This window comes from Ictalurus punctatus, chromosome 12 (genome assembly GCF_001660625.3).
Source record: "Ictalurus punctatus breed USDA103 chromosome 12, Coco_2.0, whole genome shotgun sequence".
NCBI lineage: Eukaryota > Metazoa > Chordata > Actinopteri > Siluriformes > Ictaluridae > Ictalurus > Ictalurus punctatus.
This window is the reverse complement of record NC_030427.2, coordinates 3,727,847-3,749,276: the sequence shown is the minus strand read 5'-3', so window position 1 is coordinate 3,749,276 and position 21,430 is coordinate 3,727,847. Positions and strand designations below refer to the sequence as shown.

At 41.2% G+C, this 21,430-nt stretch overlaps 1 protein-coding gene and 1 pseudogene across 1 annotated transcript in view; both read right to left on the bottom strand.

The window, feature by feature from the left end:
- Nucleotides 1–21,430, bottom strand: part of LOC108272388 (piwi-like protein 1) — a 496,438-nt gene that overhangs the window by 433,430 nt on the left and 41,578 nt on the right. The gene's annotated exons all lie outside the window — the stretch shown is intronic.
- LOC124627501 (uncharacterized) lies at nucleotides 1,989–2,107 on the bottom strand (annotated as a pseudogene).

The window sequence follows — 21,430 nt, the reverse complement described above, 5'->3', positions numbered from 1 at the left end:
ACATTATAATAACTTGATTGTGCTTCTTTAAAAACTCCCTTAAAAACTTAAAATACTCTCTCTTTTCCTGCTTCCCTGTTGGTGCTTGTACACTGACCACTATTACTTTCTTCTCTTCATATTCTATCTCTACTTCCATACATTTCCCAAATGTGTCCTTATACGCTATTTTACATTTTGTATCTCTATTATCTTTTATTAGAATTGCTACTCCTCTGCCAAACTTATCATCGCCATTGTTATAAAATATTTCCCCATTCCATCTTTTCCTTATTTCACTTATATACCCATCTCTCCAGTTGTAAAACATCTTCCTTTTTACACATTTCTTTTACTTTTTCAAATTTTCTTACATTTAAAAGTCCTCTTGCATTAAATGTAACAATTCTTAAAATCATAAGACTGCGGAAAACGTACATCAAACTCATCTTTTCAGTCATTCCCCTCCCAGTCCTTTAGACACTCATACCTGTTTTCATGTTTAAGTGCATCCTTTTTAATCACTCTTTTTCTGGCAGCTTCCAAGCTTGGCATTACCTTTATCGATCGCCTTCTTTTCATAGTTTTCACTGTGTTATCCTTCATTTCCTCCCCCTCTTCACTTTCATTTTCAGCACGTTGTTCATTACTCCTTTGTTCTTTTTGTTCTGCTCTGTCCAATGCACATTCCAAAGTTTCAGTCATGTCTATTTGTGTCCAGATTTCTCCCTCTTGTTCTGTTTGTCGCATTCATCTGTCTGTTCTCCATTTTCTGTGTTTTCTGTTATGTCACTGACCTGTGTTCCTCTGGTTTCTTCTTCTTGCTCCTTCTCGCTGTCTCCTTCATGACTCTGCCCGTTCATCTGCTCCTCTTCTCTCTCCTCGCTCTCCATCCAGCATTCACACTTGTTTAAATACTTTCTGCAATCCGGGCACTTCACTGTGTTGCAGTCTCTTGCAAATAGCCCCCTCTCATCACATTTATAGCACTTAAAATTAGGGCAATCCTTCACCACATGATCCGGGCTCATGCACAGACGGCAAGTTTTCACCTGGTGACTGTGCATCACCCGGAAGTACTGCGGTCCTTCTGCCGTTTCCATCTTGGTGCTCTACGGGAGGCACATCACCTCTCTCGGGAACCTTGTTTTTACAAGTCTTGTCCCATCCTCAATGTTTGTGCCCGGATACATTCTCCTTTTAATTTTAGAGATTGGGGGTTACTCTCCATCCCTCCAGCTTTTTAAAAATGTCCTCATCATCCAAATAAACAGGCAGATGCATGAAGGAGACCACATAATCCCTGTTCTGTAGTCTTTTCACTTCACACACTTCACCTTTGATTCAGTCCGTCCATTAACTCTTCTGTATCTTCACTTTCGAGTGTCGCCTCATATTCTTACCACTAGGATTTTCCCCTCTCCAATTCTTTTCGTCACCGCTTTGATGTCCTCTGCTCATGCATCTTTGACACTTCCCAAATCCACAGTGACTGTAGCTTCTTTAGTGTACACCCCCATGCTGACTTCTTTCTCTGTTCTGTTCCCATCTCGTTGTCGTTTATCCGGTCCTTTTTCATGTCCATGTCATGTTTCTCCTGCCATTGCCTCATCTGTTGACTTTAAATCATCAATTTCAAACAGACACACAAACTACGTTTAAGCTCCTCCCAAACAGCCCGTACTGCGAGGAGGATTAAAAAAATAATAATAAAATAAACACAGATGGAAAAACAGTTTGAAATTCAAAACAAAAAATAAACACCAAGCTTTTGGTGATCCTCTCGCCTACTGCAGCCAACACACTTCTTCTGTGGTGCTACACTCTAGCGCTGTCGGAGTGGTATGGCCGTAAGCAAAAGTTACAATCAAATGGTGCCTATTTAAGTAGTGTAAGTAAACCTTGAATAGGACTGACTGATTGATTGGGTCCCTTTCAAACCTGCATCCAATCTTAATCCCAAAAGAGGATGTTGTGCAGAGATAATCAAAGCACTTATCCAAATGAAACGCTTACAGCACCTAGTATTCCCATTCAGTCTCCCAACCAAGTACTAACCAGGCCCAACTTTACTTTGCTTCCGAGGTCATATGAGATCGGGCTTTGTCAGAGTGGTATGGCCGTAAGCAATAGACTCTATCAAATGGTGCCTATTTAAATAGTGTAACAAACCTTGAATTGGACTGACTGACTGATTGGGTCCCTTTCAAAGAAGTATTCAATCTTTATCCCAAACTGTGATGAAAGGTGTACATTTTCCACAGTCCGCTATCTATATGGTCAATGTTTTATATTTAATAAGTGAATATGTCTATATGCTGATTGGTCTTAAGCAGAGTTGTCCAATCTTCAGGTTTTCATTCCAATCTAACAGGGACCTGATTCCAGTTGTTTAGTCTATTGAAGGCCAAGATCAGCAGATCAAAGTGTGGCTTCTGCTTGGTTAGAATGAAAACCTGCAACCACACTGGCCCATCCTGGATAAGACTGGACAACCCTGATCTAAAGCAAATAACTACAAAGGTAAGTGACAGATTTAGAACTCAACAAAGTGACATGTTGACTTGACGTTACTCCATGTACAGGGAAGGAACTAGTAGATGAAGACTTCCCACTGTTGATGAATGGCAATTTCAAGTTGAGGGTGTGTTTTCTTTGTATTTCCCTGCTTGGAATTACAAGTTGCAACCTCGAGTCAAATGTAGCATTACTCTTGTCTTCTTGGTCAAAGAAAGAGCCAGGCTTCCACATTCAGTGGAATAGCAGAGACTGTTATTTTGCAAGTAGCTATTATCTGCCTTGCTACAAAAGGCTCAATGGAAGGGAAACCGCTCCCAGCCTTTTTTGAGCATAGACCTTTTGCTGGTGGGTGAACTTGGTGACCAGTACATTACAGAGAATTTTCCTGTCACGTTCATTGTTTTATTGAGCAATGAAAGAGCCAGGATTCCACTTTTTGTGGAAAACCAGAGACTCCCTTTCATTTTGTAAGCAAATGTTATCTGCTTTGCTACAAAAGCACAAAAGAAGGAAATCCACTCTGTTCAGGGTCTTGGTTTCCGGCTGTTCCTAGAGGACCTGATCCTATGGAGATGACAACCGGTCAGTTATTAAAGCAAAGTTCAAAACTTCTAGCTTGTTTCTGCCTGGTCTCGAGCCAGGGACCTTTCATGCAGGAGCCGAAAACAGTTCCTTAACTTTACCAGTTCATTCTCAATGGTAGTCCTTATCACTATGGATTCAATATATTTTTGGCCACATGTTGATTCCATGGCACTGTTTCAAGGCTTTTTTTTTTTGTTTTTTTTGTTTTTTTTGTAAGATCTACATTTTGAATTGCCTCCACTGCCTATCAGCCAATTAATACTTTAGGGTTAGGTTTTTGAATTTACAACGACCCCCCCATGGAGACTGCTGCTGGAGATTTCTGGAGCTAAATCTCGAGCGGACCAGGAGGCCCTTGAGGTTTTGTTCTTTCTATAGGCCGAAATGAATTTTTGTAAAAATCGATGTGTTGAAAGTTGCTTTTATTTTTTTTTAATTTAAAGCTAGTGTTTGGTTGTAAGTGGTTATTAACGGGATGATATGTTGAGGGTTTGCTAGCAGGGTGTCTGGAGGTAGAGTCTTTATTTCTGTATTGTGGCTTTGATTTGTAGTAAGAATCTCCTACTGTAGCCTTTATGTTTGAGGGCTTTGAACAGGACTTGGGTAGTGTTGTGAAAGTCATTCTCATCCGTACATATGGGATGGAAACATTTCAGCTGGGACTTGACTATGACTTTGAATGTATGCTTAGGATGAAAACTGGTTTTATGTAAGAGACGATGTGTGTCTATCTTTTAAAGTAAACTTTAGAGTGCCCTGGAATGCTCTACCGGTTCATCCAAAAACACTGTAGTGTCCAGAAACTGAATCGACTGTTAGTGGTGTTTTATTGTGATATTCGGGTGATGTGTGTTTGCGGTTCTGATGAACTGATCAAATTCCTCCATTCCATGCTGCCAAACCCCAAAGATATCGTCCAGGTATCTATAGTAAACTAGAGGTGTAAGTTTGCATCTGTCAAGAAGGGATGTTTCCCATTCCACTATATATGTTCGCATACACCGGTGCAAATTTTTTTGCCCATTGCTGTACCCTTGATCTGTTGGTAAAATTGAGAATCAGTCATTTTGTGTTAGACTGATTTCTAAAATGTGTAGAACGTATTTATCAGGTCTGCGTGGATCTGGATGGTTTCTAAAGGCTTTCTGAACAGCTTTCAACCCCAATTCTTCCTATGTATTTGTATATAACCTGTTTATGTCTATGGTAAATAGAAATGAGTCGCTTGAAATCCTGATATTTTGTGTTTTTGCAATAAAATCATGTGTCCTTTATGTAACTATTGTGTATTTGTGACAATGGATTTAAAACACTGTTGATGTATTGGGCTATGTGATAGGATTCACTCCCAAAGTCTGACACTATTGGGCAGCCCCTGGGGATCTCGCCTGGGATGGTCCATGTTTCTGGAGCAGCATGTATTTTTGGCAATAAATAAAATACTCTAGACCTGGGAATATCTGGACCCATTAAATAATGTTTGTTTTGAATTGATGTATTTTTCCCGATGTAAATTATTGAGAATGTTCTGTATAGTTAGTTTGGTTTAGTGAATGAGTTAAAGGGATGTAATGGTCAGTGGTGTTCACTTGTCTTTTAGCCTCATACATAGTGTCTCACAAAAGTGAGTACACCCCTCACATTTTTGTAAATATTTGTTTATATCTTTTAATGTGACAACACTGAAGAAATGACACTTTGCTACAATGTAAAGTAGTGAGTATACAGCTTGTGTAACAGTGTAAATTTACTGTCCCCTCAAAATAAATCAACACACAGCCATTAATGTCTAAACCGCTGGCAACAAAAGTGAGTACACCCCTAAAAGTGAAAATGTCCATATTGGGCCCAAAGTGTCAATATTTTGTGTGGCCACCATTATTTTCCAGCACTGCCTTAACCCTCTTGGGCATGGAGTTCACCAGAGCTTCACAGATTGTCACTGGAGTCCTGTTCCACTCCTCCATGACCACATCACGGAGCTGGTGGATGTTAGAGACCTTGTGCTCCTCCACCTTCCGTTTGAGGATGCCCCACAGATGCTCAATAGGGTTTAAGTCTGGAGACATACTTCTTTTGCAAGGCAGTGGTCGTCTTGGAGGTGTGTTTGGGGTCGTTATCATGCTGGAATACTGCATACTGATCATGCTCTGCTTCAGTATGTCACAGTACATGTTGGCATTCATGGTTCCCTCAATGAATAGACGTATGAGTGCTGCCAGCATTGCTGAAGAGGTTGAAGGGTGTAGCAAAGTGTCATTTCTTCAGCGTTGTCACATGAAAAGATATAATCAAATATTTACACAAATGTGAGGGGTGTACTCACGTTTGTGAGATACTGTATACTGAGCTTTATCTAAAATGACAATCCCTGAGCCCCTACCTGCAGGTTTTAGAATAATGTCTGTGTTTGCTTTAAGAGAAAGGATTGCCCTTTTCTGCATGGGTGATAATTTATGTTTTAAAACGTCTATTTGAACTTATGGCTCTATGATTTTTGGTTGGTTAACCACCTGATAAAATTAGGGGTTGCCATTTAGATGTTTCTATGTATGGGGTTTGTAGTGGTTTGTGTAGTGGCTTGATTCTCGAAATTAAAATCATTTAAGATCTTTAACTTTATATTATGCGCATGGATGTCCCTCCTAAGATCCCCAAGGATCCAACCAACCTCGTGTTGGGATGAAGGTAAATCCCTTCTCCAGCAACAGCCTCTCTCCCAGTGATAGTTTTAGACCGGTTAAAAATGTTGGAGTGTAAATGATCGTTGCACGTCTCCATCCTTAATAGTTTAACTGGTTGCACCAGCAGTCGAACATGCATTGTGCTGTCTCTGCAGTCCAGTGAATACAATCTTTCTCAACCCTAAATAACAATCTATTCAGTTCCAATAATGGACTCCCATGGGACATAATATATTTATTTACCGCCTCCAGATTCTGCTGCTCCTGTGGGGGTAAAGATTCTGAAAACTGAATGATGGGTGTGTAAATCGTAGCATTTGGAAATTTTGATTGAGCTGTTCTCCACAGGCAAGCTTGTTTTTGGTATAATTTTATTTTGTTTGAGTTTAGGCGGTGTATCTGGACTCGCTTCTGAGGTGTGGACTTGGCCCTGGACCTTGATTTGCCTGTGTTGGTGTACGGGTCCTGTTAATGGGAAAACAGATGTAGGTGAGTTGAGTTCTAGATGATGGACCTTGGTAGTATTGTCCAGAGTATAATCAGTTGGTGGATTGTTAATGTGTCCCTGTGGAGAACTGGCTCGTTGAAGGGCAGTGGCATGTGAAATTGGGCCCGATTTGTCTGGGATTTTTTATTTTTTTGGTCTGATTGTTGAATGTTGTCTTTACAAAAGGCTAAAATGCTGTGTCTAACCTCTTTTACCGGTAGCCAAAAAATGGCATTTTTGTCCGTTTTGGGGTACCGGTGTTCAGCATTGATTTGTTTTGTGATCTCTCACACCACAGTAGTGGTTAATTTTTCATATGAAAATAGATACTTAAGACTCTAAGAATTAGCAGTTATTTCAAGTATTTCTTCTTTGACCTAGCCTACCTGGGGCAATACATTCAGAATTTAATAAATTATATATATTTTTTAACACAAATGTTATCAACCCCATTCCTGGTCTCAAAGATGCCCCAAGTACCCATGAGCACCCAAAATATGAGGAAGTTCTCTAACCACTAAAATTGTGTGTAAGGTTATCCAAACACGGGTAAAAACCTCTCCTAATGGCACCAAACGTCTCTAAATGACATAAAACCTCTCTAAATGGTACAAAGCTTATAAAAATGGCACAAAGCCTTTAAATATTGCAGACTTGTAGAAATAGCAAACTTTTTTTTTAAAGGCACAAAATAACCTCCAAATGGCAGTAGTATGAACTGTTACACAATGTGTAATTTCACACACACAAAGTCTGAAAAAAATATATTTTATAAGTATATTAAAAATAGTGCCAGAGCCCCAGGTGAAGGAGCACATGCTCTCCGAATTGCTCAAATCATAGACACGAGTGACCCCTCTCCTCTGACTTCTCTGGGGGGTAGATAGAGCCCCTCAACTCAATCCACATAGTCTTCCTCCAAAAAAAAAAGAGCCACTCAGAAATAACTGCTCCAGAAGCTGTGACACATTCATTCTTTTTCGGGAGCACGTCGCCGCTTTAAGATGCCGATAAATCGCACGCTGAGTGAAAACCAGTAGAAAACTAGCATTCAAACTACCAAACATGCAAAACCCTGCTGTATAAAGTTCTGCCGGAAGACCGCTAGAGCGGATCTGCCATTTCCTGATAGTTTCTCTGCACGGCCCTGTAGCGCTGTGCTGATTGGCCTGTACCGCTGACACACAACTCAAGACGCACGCGTAATAGGTTTGGTTGTGCTGATTATGCGTTTGATTTTCTCAGCCTCTGAGTGGTCAATCATGTCGAGTTTGGGCTTGTTTGAAAGCTAGAAGTATCTACAATTGGTCCAAGTGGGTGTCAATCAAGTTAGAATGGCGAATTATAATTTCAGCATACAGGGTTGTTCAGCGTAGCCAAAGCAGATTAGCTTTTTTTTTTTTAGAATGTGTCTCAGTTCCGTTTATGGATAAATTCCAGAGGTGTGGGATATCAAAACACTTAATGCGTTTTGAAGAGGACATTTGTGACTAAATATGGAACTTTGCATTTGTTTTCTTCAATAAAGCTGATGGACTTTATACCGATGGAAATGTGCATGATTTATAAAACCGCGAGTGAACTGGGTTTTCGTCTATGTAGGAAATGTAAGGTAGTAAACGTTTACACAAGACCGATCTTGGGTTTAAATGTTATAATTTTATTGTGGCAGTTGTATACGGTGTTTTACTATCAAAAAAGCTTTACTCCTGCTCTCCGATTTATCTCTGTCTCAATGTTTTCATGGAGAGGGGTGAATTGTTTGCCCAGCAGGGAGCTCAAACTCCGCCCCTTTCCCATCCCCCTGCTCACTAGCAGTTAAGCACACAGTCATGAAACTGCACACACAGAAAGCCACCAGTGTCCTGACTAATCTTACACCCGAACTGCGGCGATAAAATAATTCATTTATTTATACTAACTGAAAATGTCCGATAAGTCGTTTTCCATTCCGCCGGCGGAATGAACGTTAGTGGAATGAACACGGAATGAACACGTGAGTGATAAAATAGTTTTTTAAAATAAATGTGTATTGCAATTTTTTTAAATTGTTTTTTAGGTTAGGGCACCTGAGCCAGATAGTTAAGGTTTTTAGGACATGATCTGTATCATTTGTTCCAAATCCATGTTCGTGTCACATGTCTTAGATGTACGACCAATCAGTTTGCCTTGTATCTTTTAAACACAACTATACACCAGCATGCATCAAAGTCTCGTTCAGCCGCATTTGTGAAATCCGAAGCCCAGCGACCCAAACATGCAACTACCTTCCTTTACAACTATTCTATACATTGTTCCCGGTCAACCATCACAAACTATAGAAAATCCAAAAGAGTTCACAAATTTTCAAGCACCACAGATACTGCTGACAAACTGAGACATACTTACTGACAATAACTTCAGGAGTAGGGGTCTGAGGAGTCCTTTGGCATCCGTGTAATAGAGTCTGTTGAGGCTATTGTGGGTTTGGACGTTAAAATATCACATCAAATACATTAAATATCACACTAATTTTGACTATGAATTTTCCAAATCTTTTGAATCAATCCTAACATTGATCGACAGCTTCTATTGCCCAGTGTCATAGTGCCCCAAAGACTTCTGGGATTTTCAAACTTGTGCACAGCTCACTATCCAATGCATCCTCAATATCAAGAATAATACATCTGGGAATTTTTATGTGTCCTCTGTATTTGCCTTCTTGAGCAGTGGACTTGAACTTCGGCAGTGGATGATGACGTTAAAGGAGTCCACAAGGACACAAAGGCTACATTCACACTGCAAGCCTCATTGCTCAATTCTAATTTTTAAAATGCGGCCAATGTCAGATTTCAGCATGAACTGATCATGGTCTTAAACTGACCCGTATGCGCACAAAAAACAAACAAACAAACAAAAAAACACGTCACCGCAGCACGCTGTCCCATGTAAACATGAAGGCCACTGAAGTCATTTACAGAGTTGGGCCATGTTCAGCTGCAGTGTGATACAGAACAACACATTGAGAAACAGATAAGCAGTCTTTGAAGACCTTAATTAGCTGGTCGTGTGTGTTTAATTAGGGTTGGAGCTAAACTCTCCAGGACTGTGGATCTTGTTGGAGACCTCTGACCTATACCCTTCATTTCATATAGATTTGGGATGATACACTTACGTTCAAATGTGAAATCCTCAGGCTGCCAGATGGCGTGGTTACTGGTCAGCATTTCTGTAAAGGATATTGAAGTCCCCTCTGCGGGTCGATCAAAATGATAGACTGGTGGAGGAGGAGGAAGACCTGTGGAATCTTGCTGTAAAGCATCATCTTCCTCAGAGTCCATCAAAGAGCAGCTCAAAAGTTGAGTGCTTGGCCTTTAAAGGGGTTTTTTAAATAAAGTCATTTGTGAAACTTCAGTGCACTTAGCAAATTATACAATGTTGAAGCCACTTTACTACGAGAAAGCAGAAAACATATTACAAAAAATTTTACACCTACATTTTGCGCCTGGCATTTTTTCGGGCTGGCTCTTCTGCATCTGACTGAAGGTCAGATCAAACCTCAGCCTCTCGAACCTTTCTCCTTCTTTCCTCATAGCTGTCTGTTCAGTGAAAAAAACAACGATTAATAAAACTTAAATTGCTATAAACATTCCTAAGAATACATGGATCAGAGACATCCAACATTCCAGTGGTGAACACCTCTCTAATGTCCCAAGACACTTAGTCTAATTTCATGTCTAAATGACTTTAAAAATGCATGAATTCAATAACTGAAAAATGAATTATTTTGATGAGGCAGTGCTGTATGTCATTCTCAATTACATTACCACTTTATGTGCAGTAAAGGCACTGCAACAAATCGGCCTTGATATGGTAGCCTCACATACTTCATCACATTTCCATTCAACTCAATCATTTCAGGCTAGATGAGAGATTATCTACTAAATAGACCCCCATCTGAATTGAGTTTATGGGATAGTGAAAGAAAGGTTCCATTTGCTCATGTTCTCTGTAGATTACATACACCTTCTCCTGACATTGAAGAATATTCATTACTACACCAATGCAGCCTCCAATTCTGACAGTTATCTCCCATAGTTGAGAGATTAACTCTAGTGCTACCTAGAACAACCTCCTGGAACTGCTCAACTTTATTAAAATCCGGTGGAATTGGGCCATTTTCATGTTGTGTTTTCAAGACAATTTTCAGAGAGAGGGTGTCTGAGAGACAGAGATAGAGAGAGAGTGTCAGAGAGAGAGATAGAGTGTCAGATAGAGAGTGTCAGAGAGAGAGAGAGTGTCAGAGAGAGAGAGAGAGTGTCAGAGAGACTGTCAGAGAGAGTCAGAGAGTGTCAGAGAGAGAGTGTCAGAGAGAGAGAGAGTGTCAGAGAGAGAGAGAGAGAGTGTCAGAGAGAGTGTCAGAGAGAGTCAGAGAGAGAGTCAGAGAGAGAGAGTCAGAGAGAGAGTCAGAGAGAGAGAGTCAGAGAGAGAGAGAGTGTCAGAGAGAGAGAGAGAGAGAGAGTGTGTCAGAGAGAGAGAGAGAGAGAGAGAGAGAGAGAGAGAGAGTGAGAGTCAGAGAGAGAGAGAGTGAGAGTCAGAGAGAGAGAGAGAGAGAGAGAGAGAGAGAGAGTGAGAGTCAGAGAGAGAGAGAGAGATAGAGTGTCAGAGAGTGTCTGAGAGATAGAGAAAGAGAGTGTCACAGATAGAGAGAGAGAATTGAATTTCAAAAGCCTTTTATTTACAAGCTTTTAAAAGCTACATCGACCTATTTCGGTCCCTCAGAGAAATTGTGTCACGTATCGTGACGGAGCGGAGATAGGACGGATGCAAGTGCAGGATGAACAGTTGTTCATTTGAAAGAGAGACAGGCAGACAAATCCAAAACGTGATCCAAAACGTAATCCACAAACATGCAAGAGGTCAGGCGATTGGCAAACAGGCATACACTGGGCAAGGCTGGAATCTAGATCGTGGTCACGGAAAACAGGGTCGATAAACAAAACAAGAAACGAACTATGACGAGGAACTGGAAGCGGATAATCCAGCGCGAACTAACTGTAAACATGGACCACGACTACGACTACGACTACGACACGAACTTAAACTAACTCTAAGATATTAATCTTCCGCGTTGTGTGCTGGGAGGCGCGCAGTATATATGTGGACATGATCAGCGTCCATGATCAGCTAGCAGCTGAGGGCAATACAGACACACGTGAAATCCCAGCCAATGACAGAACAGGGAGGAGACATGACAGAAACATAAACAACACACACGTGTCCAGATGTCACTACTGTCAACAATGGAAAAGCAGGTGCTCGCGCATTCGCGCTTAGAGCACGCTGCTTCAAGGGGAAATCATGACACATTGCAAATGACCCTAAAAGAAAAAAGTAAAATTAATATATATATATATATATATATATATATATATATATATATATATATATATATATATATATAGATAGATAGATAGATAGATAGATAGATGGATAGATAAATAGATCATTAAAATAATTCTCCTTCCAGTTGCCTTTAAAACCCACAGGGAGTAAAGAATATAAAAAAAAGCAAACAAGTTTCAACCAGTATGTACACAGTCTTCTAAAAGTTGATGAAATCTCACTTTTTCTTCTGCAACCACACATAATGTCCCTTCCAGACACCATATATTCTCAAATGATACAAGGTCTTTCATCTCTTGGTAAAACTTCAAATCGATTAATATCCTAGATTTTTACAGAATCACAAAAACCACTAAAACGCTGTCCCCTGAATTTGACTCAATTCTGTTTCTCCTGCTGACATATATGGCCATCTTTGCCTGCCCTATGATAAAATTTATCAACTGACACTTAAACCTTTTTTTTGAGAGTATTCAAAACCAAAAATAAAAGTTTTTATTGTAAAACTCTCGTTAAAATGGCCGAACAGTCTCTGTAAAACTCTCTGTAAAGCTTCAATCTTACACAGTGCATGTAGCTGCTCCCAAACTTATTCTTCTGGTCAGATTAAAACGTACGCTTCAACTGATGTTTGTCGTTTCTTTAATTGCATTCCTTCACAACTTAAGCGCATTCAATCACCGTCAAACACCGTCAAACACCATCAAACACCGTCAAACACCGTCAAACAACGTGAAAAACTGAAATAAAGTGCATAACACATTCTCACATGAGCATATTGTACATAAGCATGTTCTTAAGAGTCCATGAGTATTCATTCATCTTGCTCACATATTAAACTAGCATTAATGGCCCTAGGAAACATTGCACTATTACATTGCAATACAAACATGAAATGCACAACATCACAAACATGAAATGCACAACATCACAAACTAACATACCGTGTGCGCCTTCCGACCAGAAATCTAGGAGTTGCTGTAACGCTTTACTGTTTAATTATTCTCTTCTTTAGCATCTAACTCCGTGTACAGCGTAGCACCAACAAACTGCATGCACATTTTGCACTGCTATTAGTTAGGCTAATCACATGACCACAGAAACTTAAATTAAATGCAGCTCACCAGTTTAACCTGTAGGTGTCACTATTTCTGCAAGTCTTGTAAAACAAAACTCACATAGGCAAATTACTATTAATATTTACAGTGCATTATTGTAATAATAACATAACAAATAAATACTTTAAAGGCTTAAAGAAATAAATGACACATACATGCTTTCAGCGACAGCTACACTGCCACCAAAATTACAAAGATTTATGTTAACCATATTCTGAATAAACTGAATAAATCGTGTAATTTTCCTATACATTTAGCAAGTAATTTTTGATACTTGGTTTTGAACAGCTTAGTCTGAAAGTTTAATATTTCCTGTTTAATGTTTTAGAATACTAATTCTGCTCCACTAGCACCACTAATTTTTGAACTGGACGCTCAAGTGAAGAAAGTTGCGTTATGCGCTCACCTTTCTTTCCTAAATTACTTTGTCCTATTTGAATTTTGACCTTTCGCACAAGACCATCACCATCTGCTCTTGCCTCAACAACTCTGGCTAGCTTCCACTCATTTCTGGGAATATTGTCATCCTTGACAATAACGACATCCCCAACTTGCACATTTCTTCTGGGCACATGCCACTGTTGTCTGAGGCTTATGCTGGCCAGGTATTCCTTGCGCCACCTGCTCCAGAATTGTTCCGAGAGGTACTGCACTCTACGCCACCTCTTCTTGGCATACAAATCTTCCCGGACAAATTTGCCTGGAGGCGCGAGGGGCACAATGGACTTCATTGTGAGCAAATGGTTAGGTGTCAAAGGTTCAACACCTTTAGGATCATTGATTGTGTTTGTTGTGAGTGGACGACTGTTAACAACTGACATGGCTTCATAGAAGAATGTCCTCAAAGAGGTGTCATCCAGTCTCCCTTTAGCCTGTGCCAGAACAGAACTCATCACGCTCCTAACCGTCCGTATTTGGCGTTCCCAAATGCCTCCCATGTGGCTTGCTTCAGGCACATTCATCAGGAAGTCACATTGCTTTCTTGCAAGGTAAGTTGAAATCCTTTCCTTGTCAAGTTCCATTAGACCTCTCTCCAACTCATTCTTTGCTCCAAGGAAATTAGTACCTTGGTCAGATCGGATTTGTCTTACCGCTCCTCTAATTGCTATGAAGCATCTCAAAGCATTCAAAAATGCGTCTGTTGTGAGATCCTCCAACATTTCTAAGTGGATGGCCCTGCAGCTTAGACATGTGAACAACAGACCATACCGCTTGAATTCCTTTCGACCTTGTTTCGTGTTAAATGGCCCGAAACAGTCAATTCCGGTGTACAAGAATGGAGGAGATGGATCTACTCGGTCAACAGGCAAGTCTGCCATTCGCTGTTCTTCAGTCCGTCCATGCACCTTTCTGCAAGTGACACAACTCTTGATGTGCTTGGCCACTACCTTGCTTGCACCTATTATCCAATATCCGCTGGCTCTGAGCTCATTCAAGGTTTGACCTCGGCCTTGGTGCTGAGTCCTTTTGTGACAGTGGTCAAGTATAAGCTGTGTGACAATGCCTTCCTTAGGAAGGATAACTGGATGTTTCAACTCAACTGATGCGGAGGACATTCTCAACCTGCCACCAACCCTGAGCAATCCATTCTGAAAGATAGGGTCAAGTTGATACATCTTGTGAGTTTTTGGTAGCTTTGTGGATTCCTGACTAAACAATTTCAGCTCCTTTTCAAAGGCTTCTCTTTGTGCTGCTCTGATGAGCACAAGAGCGGCTCCTCTTCATTCCTCTACACTAATGGGTCCAGACCTGTCTTTGTGTGCCAGTCTCTGAATCCGAGCAATAATGTTGAGGGTTGTATTCCAATCTGAGAGTCTTGACAGCCTATGGAGGAAGCTGTCTCTTTCAACAGCATCTGTTTTCAGGACTTTGACCTCTGGGTCACCTACAAGAAGCTCTGGGGATCTTTGGCTAAAAACAATTTCTTGTTCCCATAAGAACTTTGGTCCTCTGAGCCAATTTGATTCTATTAGGTCTGCCACCTTGAGACCCCTAGATGCGTGGTCGGCTGGATTCTGGCTTGTTTCGACGTAGAACCACTGACTAGGATCAGTAGTGTCTCTTATTTTCTGGACGCGATTTGCTACAAAAACATGAAAGCGTCAGGCGTCATTCTTGATGTACCCGAGCACCACCTGTGAATCAGTCCAGAAAAACTCCTGGTCTATCTTCAGCTCCAGCTCTTCTCTAAGGACACTACTCACAGCGGCAGAGACTGTAGCTGCAGTGAGCTCAAGGCGTGGAATGCTGACCACCCTTGTGGGTGCCACTCTGGCCTTACCCATGACTAATGCACAATGTACTTGTTCATCAGCAACAATCCTGATATAAGAACATTGCCCATAGCCATTGTTGCTGGCATCTGAAAAATGATGCAGCTCAATTTTTCGTATTGTGCTGAGGTGATCAGGAATGAAGCATCTTGGTATTTGAATTTTCTCAAGATTTTCCAGGTCATGGAGCCATGTTTCCCACTTTGGCTTCAGTTCAAGGGGAACATGTTCATCCCATCCTACACCTCGTTTGCACATCTCTCGCAGCACTCTTTTCCCAGTCAAGATGTAGGGAGAGAGAAATCCTAATGGGTCGTATACACTAGCTACCGTTGATAGGATTCCTCGCCGGGTGGCTGCCTTTTCATTGAGGACGACATTGAATGAGAACGCATCCGTCTCTATGCTCCACTTCACTCCCAGCACACTCTGCATTGGAAGCTCGCTGTAGTTCAGGTCCACATCCTTCACTGCACTTGCCCGTTCACTCTCTGGAATTATATCCAAAACCTTTCTGTTGTTAGAGACAAATTTGTGTAAGCGCAGCTGTCCTTTACTAAAGACTTCCCGTGCTTCATTCACAAGCTGGTTGGCTCTTTGAACTGAATCGACACTGATAAGCCCATCATCCACATAGAAATTTTTCCGGATGAAGACTGCAGCCAATGGGTAATCATTCTCATATTTGCTGGCGAGGTATTTCATGCCATAGTTAGCACATCCAGGCGATGATGCTGCTCCAAATATGTGAACTCGCATCCGGTATTCTTTGGGCTCTCTTGTGGTGTTCCCATTTTCCCACCACAGGAACCTCAAGAAATCCCGATCTTCTGGGGTTACGTGGAAGCGGTGAAACATTTTCTCAACATCGCAATTAATCGCGATCTGATGCTGGCGAAATCTACACAGCACTCCAGTCAGAGTATTTGTTAGATCAGGTCCTGTGAGGAGGTGGTCATTCAGAGAGGTGCCTTCACATTTGGCAGAGCAGTCAAATACGACCCTAATCTTCTCAGGCTTCGTAGGATGATACACCCCATGGTGCGGAATGTACCATGTGTTGCCTTCCTTTGTGGTGGCATTTGTTTCTTCTGCATCACCATCTCTAAAGACATTGTCCATGAATTTGATATAATCTTCCTTGTACTTTGGACTCTTTTCCATTTTTCCTTTTAAATGTTTCAATCTGACTGTAGCCAGCTGCTTGTTATTTGGAAGCTGAGGACGCTTTCTAAATGGTAGAGGCATCTCCAGATGTCCCTCTTCGTTATATTGAATTTTCCCATTCAAGAGATGCAGAAATTGAATGTCATCTTGGGATATTGTCCTTTCTCTTGGATTTGTGTCAAGAAAATCTCTCTCTAATGCTTTGATCACAGAGGCAGGTGTGATAGGTGGAAGTTCTTTCACAGAGATACGATGGCAGAACCCTTCGCCATCCCTTATGTCAGTGCAAGGCATTTTGGCTCCAACTATACTCCAGCCTAAATCTGTCTTGACTGCATAAGGTTCATACTCTTCCCCTGATGTCACTGCTTTTGGTTTCAGAGCCCGTGCACAGTCATAGCCAATCAGAAGTCCTGCAGGACAGTTCAACAGATCTGGCATCTCTTCGGCTATGCTCAGAAGGTGAGTCCACCCTGCTGCTGTTTCACGAGTGGGAATGCTATTCTTCTCTAGTGGGATGTATTCTTGAGTGTATGCTGGAGGTAGCTCAATGTACTCTTGTAAATTGTACCCTCTCACCTTCAGTCCAACAACTCTGTGACAATTCAGTATTGAACTCTTGTCAGTCATTGTTGACAACTTCAGTTTGACAGGTTCTGTGTGCGCTTTTATTTTTCCACAGACATCATGGTCAATGAAGGTACTGGTACTCTGTGTGTCCAGTAATGCATACACTAAAGTCTCTGGACTATTCTTGGCCGCACTAGAGAGCCACACTGGAACAATCATGGAAGTGCGATCACCATTGTCCATTCTCACGGTGCATAAGGCAATGGAAGAATTGTCCTTTGGTGGTAATGCTTCTAGCTTTTCTCCTACAGGGCGTTCTTCGTGAAGTGGAGATGGATGACTTTGTCTACAAATATTGCAAGTAGCCCTCTTTCTGCAATTTTTTGCAACATGTCCGACTCTGAGGCACCCGAAGCACATATTGTTGCTAATGACAAATTTTTTCTTTTCCTCTAGAGGCATCGCTGCAAACTTTTCACATTTATAAATAAAGTGATTTTGTTGACAGCACACACAATCTATTTGTCTTTTGGTCTGAGTGGCAGGAGAGTTGGTTGTAGAACTTCCTGATGCACTTGAGTCCTTTGAAGTGAAGCTTGATCTTTGAAACACCTTTGTTGACGTTGCTAGAGTGCTGGCTTTGAGACGCTTCTGTTCCTTTCCATTTTTCTCATCTGCTTGTTTTAATGCAAAAAGAGAAGAAACTGGATTGCAAGCAACACGTGCCTCTTCGGCTACAAAGTCTGAGAACTCCTTAAAGGCAGGATATGGCTTCCCTTCATCTAGTGCTTTAGTGACGTACCGGTTCCAGCGAGTTGTTGCCCAGTCAGGAAGTTTTTGTAACAGCTTTTGGTTTTCTTGACAATCATCTAAAACCTTTAGACCATGAACGTAAGGCATTGCATTCTTGCAGGAGATGAGGAAATCACTAAATTCCCTTAATTTCAGTGATTCCTTTGGTCCAATCTTGGGCCAGCTACTCAGCTTCCCCCTGAATGCTCTTTGAACTATGAAGGGGTGACCATAACGTTTGTTAAGGGCATCCCAAGCCTGCGTGTAGGCTTCCTCATCACTTCTATAAAATGTTCCTTCTAACACAGAAAGTGCTTCTCCACTGATGTATTTTTTCAAGTAATATAGTCTATGAGCTGGGTTTGTGCAACTTGTTTCGATTAAGGCCTTGAAGCAGGTACGCCATTCAGTGAATTTAAGTGGATCTCCTGTAAACATGAACGGCTCTGGTGCTGGAAGTCTAGTCATTGCCAGGGATTCTTTTAATGCTTGAACTAGCGAGGCTTCATTTGATTTTGGTTCTATTTTGCTTTCAGAACAAAAAGGGATTGAAAGGTCTTTGGGATTCTGGGTGCATGGAGTGCTGTTATGCTGCACTGGAAGCTGACTTGGAGACAAAGTGAAGATTTCTCTAGTTTCTCCTATTTCAGCATTCAATTTTAATTCCTCTTCAGCATATACATTGTATTCAGCTTCCATAGCCTCAAGATTCCTTTGTTCTTCCATCAGTTTTAACTTCTCTTGTTGAGCTAGCACCTCTTTTCTTTGTGCAGATATTTCCCTTTCCCTGTTAAGTTCAGCACGTTTCGATGCCAAGCGTGCCGCCGCCTCTGCTTTCTTTACTGACACTTGACTATCTTGCACACTACCCACTCCAGCTCTTGACACAGTTGACCCATAAACTGACCTTGCGTCTTCTCTCTGGAGTAATTTTGAAAGAGTTTCCTTAACAGCTTCTGCATTAAACTCTTTATCAGCTTCTGCGTAACGCACTTTCAGAAGTGTAGTTATTTCAGAAGTCACTGATGTGCAGATATCCATTCTCCTTCATATATCTTGGGCTGGTGTGGTCAGTGCACGTAAGCTCTTATATTCCTGCTTTATTTCTGACTCATACTTTTCCAAGGTTCTTATCATTTCGCCTAAGTCTGATTTACAACATTCTTCCTTTAGTTTACTTCTAATATACTGAACCTCAGCTTTGAAGGTTACATATGTTAACATGAACTTTCTTTCCTTTTTTATGCTCTCCTGTTTAATGAGCTCAAGCATCTTTTCTGTTGGGTGTTTTTCTCTTTCTGACCGCCTCACTGCTTGTTCAGTGCCAGGTGTTGGCTCCTGGAGCCCTATCCTATGTATTTGGAGGTCTTTATTAATTTCAGCTAACCGTTCTTCAATTCTTTGTTTCTCTGAGGTTTCAAGTTCAGTTTCTAATTCCTTCTGTAATTCTGTTTTCTCGTTTTCTAGAGCCTGTAGTACTCCTTCTAGTACACAAACATCTGGTGTGCTTTGATCCATTTTAGTAAACTATTTTGAAACAACACTACTGAAATATTAAATGATGAAAGGTAAACTAGAATGACCAGGAAAATACACACTTTCAAATGATCAAACAAGTACGTTATATACACACTGCTATTCAACTTACAAAACTATTCAGATGCAGTTCTCATTTTTCCTTTGTTTCAAATAATAAATTGGAATTGCAATAAATAACAATTTAAACAAAACTGAGAAATGTAAATGCACAGTCTGACCTGGAATCCAGATTTAATGAATGTTCACAAACTCAATTGTCCAAAGATGTCGCGTTGTTGCTTCCCTGTGGCCGTTCTTGGCAGCTGCAGCACCGTCTTCTTCTGGGTTCCACCTTCACGCTGAACTGAAGCTCGCGAGGTCACGTTGGATGAATGCCAGGATGGGTAGGCAGGTCGTTTACACTGAGTGCGGGACGGAGACTTCACAAGGGGCGGCCGGTACAATATTCCCTGGGATGCTGGCGATCGTTGCTCACTCTCCAATGGCTACGTTGTACATGTCCATGGATGGCGATGTTTTACACCACACCAAACAATACTTTTTCACTGCAGTTCACGAAGCAGTATGTTCTTCACTGTGGCTCGTGGCAGCAGGCCACGTTTTTCACTGCTTTTCCAGAATAGGCCTACGTTCTTCTTCACTGCCTTACCAAAGGCAGTAGGCCACGTTTTTCACTGTAGCTGCTCCCAAACTTATTCTTCTGGTCAGATTAAAACGTACGCTTCAACTGATGTTTGTCGTTTCTTTTATTGCATTCCTTCACAACTTAAGCGCATTCAATCACCGTCAAACACCATCAAACACCATCAAACACCATCAAACACCGTGAAAAACTGAAATAAAGTGCATAACACATTCTCACATGAGCATATTGTACATAAGCATGTTCTTAAGAGTCCATGAGTATTCATTCATCTTGCTCACATATTAAACTAGCATTAATGGCCCTAGGAAACATTGCGCTATTACATTGCAATACAAACATGAAATGCACAACATCACAAACATGAAATGCACAACATCACAAACTAACATACCGTGTGCGCCTTCCGACCAGAAATCTAGGAGTTGCTGTAACGCTTTACTGTTTAATTATTCTCTTCTTTAGCATCTAACTCCGTGTACAGCGTAGCACCAACAAACTGCATGCACATTTTGCACTGCTATTAGTTAGGCTAATCACATGACCACAGAAACTTAAATTAAATGCAGCTCACCAGTTTAACCTGTAGGTGTCACTATTTCTGAAACCCTTGTAAAACAAAACTCACATAGGCAAATTACTATTAATATTTACAGTGCATTATTGTAATAATAACATAACAAATAAATACCTTAAAGGCTTAAAGAAAGAAATGACACATACATGCTTTCAGCGACAGCTACAGTAGCTATCATTCATTAACACGGCTAGCATGCTAGAAATCACATGTGCTCACTTCCATTCAAACAGAAAGTATATGAATAGATGGTGAAGAGTAAATAAATTTAAAGTCTAGATGAAAAGAACAAATGTTGAATAAAAGTTGACTAGGTAGGTGGGAAACAGTCAGTAGGAAAGTAGGAAGAGCTGAACAGAGCAGCAAAGACAAGAGTAAGTCATTGTTAGTTGTAGGGGAGAAAGCATGTCCAACAAGAAAATGTGATTATAGGTGTAGGTCAGAAGACTCTCTCTGTCTTTGCCAGCGTCCGGGCTTCGCCACTCGGGCTGGCGCTCCTCGTACGCGGTGCGGCGCTCCGCTCTTGTAGTCCGGGGCCAAACAGGCGCGCCTAGTTAGCACCAGCCAGCCCATCCGGCCTCCTCCTCTTTAGCTCGGTCCAATTCCTCCCTGACCCTAACGAGCACAGTCACCCTAATGCCCTTTATCCCAGCTCCGCTATTTCCTTGTGTGTGTGTGTGTGTGTGTGTGTGTGTGTTGTATTCCATGCTGCTAGAACATTCTTTTGAATGACTTTGTGCTGCTGGAACAGCAGAATTTTTATGTGCTTCTAGAACCTTAGTTCGAATTTCTACATGCTACTAGAATACCATTTTCAGTTACTTCCTGTTGCTACAATCTTAATACGAATAACTTTGTGCTGCTAAAGCCCCATTTTGCATTGCTCAGATTATACAACCCCGAGAAACCGTGCTACAACCCTGTTGAGATTTACTCATCTCTGCATTTAGCAGACTGCTAGAACTACCCAAAAGCCTGAACATTCGTGGGAGAGCAGCACTCAGGCCTTGCTTTATCAGCTCTCGCAAATGCACGATATAATGGACTCTCGAAGGTCGAAATTAGCTACATTGTCTCAAACCCTCATCTCATTCTTAAAAAGTGTCACTCA